Source organism: Anopheles marshallii, assembly GCF_943734725.1.
Source record: "Anopheles marshallii chromosome X unlocalized genomic scaffold, idAnoMarsDA_429_01 X_unloc_54, whole genome shotgun sequence".
Lineage (NCBI taxonomy): Eukaryota > Metazoa > Arthropoda > Insecta > Diptera > Culicidae > Anopheles > Anopheles marshallii.
Window position 1 is genome coordinate 17,501 of NW_026525903.1, and position 2,500 is coordinate 20,000.

The 2,500-nt window shown below is 60.4% G+C and overlaps 1 pseudogene; it reads left to right on the forward strand.

Moving 5' to 3' along the window:
* LOC128717482 (large subunit ribosomal RNA) overlaps positions 1-2,500 on the forward strand; it is a 6,888-nt pseudogene that overhangs the window by 3,653 nt on the left and 735 nt on the right.

Genomic DNA, 2,500 nt, shown 5'->3' on the forward strand with positions numbered 1-2,500 from the left:
TCCTCTGCCCTTACTAAACTTATTTCTAGTGGGCGATCGCGCCTCTTTTGTGCCTTAACGGCCTTCGTCCTTGTTATTCCCATTAGTCTAATGGGCGTTCGCGCCTCTTTTCGCCTTAGCGGCCTTTATTTTCATTGCCCATCTTCGTCCTCCTCTTCGAATGCATCTACCCCGAAGAGGGCCCACAAGTACGTTCTACAGTCCACTGCCTCCTCATTCTGCAGTCTTCGCCGCGCGCGGAAGCGTCTCACGTTGTTCCTAACTGTTCGATGACGCTCCTCCCGCTCCTGTAACTCCTCCGTCGTCAGCAGTCGCCCGTCGGGGTGGGTTGGTGGTATTTCCCCCCTCGCAGCTCGTCGCTCAATGGTCAACTGCCTACGAGCCTCGTTACGCCTTTCATTACGTAAGGCCACCAGCTCCTCGTGTGCGGTGTCCAGACTTTGCGCGGCCCTCTGCATGTCGTCGTGCGCGCTCGTGGCCCGCTCGATATACCACTCCTGTTGGAGTGTGGTGGTGATAATGCGAGCGGCTTCGCAAACTTTGCTCCATCGTGCTCGGCTGGTAAGCATGAACGCCACAAGATTGTCAGGCGTCACAGCCGCTTCGTCGTCCTCACCGAGTAATTCATGCCGGACGTCCGCGAACCTCGGACAGTCGAAGAAGGCATGCTCGGCCGTCTCCGGGACTCCCGGGCACCTGGTACAGTCGGCGGATGGTGCAAGATGTTTCACGCACAAGTACTCATGGAAAAACCCATGGCCGGAGAGGATCTGAGCGAGGTGGAATGTCATCTCCCCGTGTTGCCGGTTCTTCCATGCCGCCAAGTCTGGGATGGTCCGGTGCGCCCATCGGGTGTAGCGGCTTTCCGATTCTAGCTGGTCCCACTGACGCTGCCACTCGTCAATTGTCCTCGTCCGCTCCTCGATGCGCAGTTCGCGTAGACTTGCTCCCGTCGTCCGATGCCGCTGGTAGCAGCGAGCGTCTTCCGTCACCTGCAGCACGATGGGGATGACGCTGGCAAGGACCGTTGCCACCTCATGGCGCACTGTAGTGAAGGTGCGAGCTACTGGCCGTGCGTACAGTCCTTGCACACGGTTCAGCTGTCTGCAACACTCCCGGAGCCGGACTGCCTCGTGCCAAATCGGCGCGGCGTAGCGGAGGGTGGAGTCCACCACCGATGCAAGCAGCCGCCGCTTCGCACTCTTTGGCCCACCATGATTTCGGAGCAGCCGGGAAATCCCCTGCGCCACACGGAGCGCTTTCGTCGTGGCCTGCTCTACGTGTGGCCTCCACGACAGGTGGTCCTCGATGACAACTCCTAAATATTTCAAGGTGCGGGTCGGCAGTTTCTCTACGCCATTGATACTCACCGGGACTCGGGTGTTGTCTCGTCTCATCGTAGACACAATGACCAGCTCGGTCTTGGCCGGAGCAAGCTCCAGGTGGTGTTGCGCCATCCACGAGCTGATCATTGCTACCGCCGTCTCCGCCAGTCCCGTCGCTGCCTCCGGCGTCGTCCCGCTCGCCAGCACCACGACGTCATCCGCAAAGCCGATCACTTCGGCGCCCTCAGGCAGCACCAGCCGAAGCACGCCGTCGTACATCGCGTTCCACAGGGTTGGGCCCAGGATTGAGCCCTGTGGAACGCCCGCCGTGACCGTACGACGCACTGGCCCCTCGCTGGTCTCGTACACCAGCCTCCTCTCAGAAAAGTAGCTGCGCAATATTTTCTGGAGGGCTGCAGGAACCATCAGCTTCTGCAGGGCAACCGCGATCGCCTTCCAGCTGGCAGAGTTAAAGGCGTTCCTGACGTCCAGTGCTGCCACCACCAGACATCGAGGATCCCGCTGGTTGGTGCGGTGAAACGTCCTCGCGTGTTGTCCTCGCTCGATCACCCGCTCGATGGCCTGAAGCGTGGAACGACCGCGCCGGAACCCGTACTGCCTTGCTGACAGCCGAGGAGCATCGCTGTCCTCCAAGTGGTCGTTCAGCCGATCTAAGATCAGCCGTTCGAACCCCTTGGCGACTGCTCCCAGCATTAGCAGCGGACGGTGCGACGACGGATCGCCCGGCGGCTTACCTGGCTTCGTGACCAACACAAGGCGTGCCTCCTTCCATGCCGCAGGAAACTCCCCTCGCTCGAGCAGCTGATTGTACACCTTGGCGAAGACCTCCGGGTGCTTCCGCATTGCCGCCTTCACTGCGGCATTCGGGATGCCGTCCAGCCCTGGCGCCTTGGAGGTGGCCATCCGCTCGGCCAGCGAAAGAATTTCCGAGCTCGTGACCGGTCTCAGAGCCTCACTGCACGCGTCGATGTCCGGCCACTCAAATGCCGGATGGTCCGGGAACAAGGCTTCGACGATCGGACCTAGTACGGCTCGGTCCGTTTCCGGTGGTGCCCTGTTACGTAGTTTTGCTCGAACAACCTTGTAACCGAGTCCGAACACCTCGGCTTCGACCCCATCGATCAGCTCTTGCATACTGTCTTCCTTACTGCTGT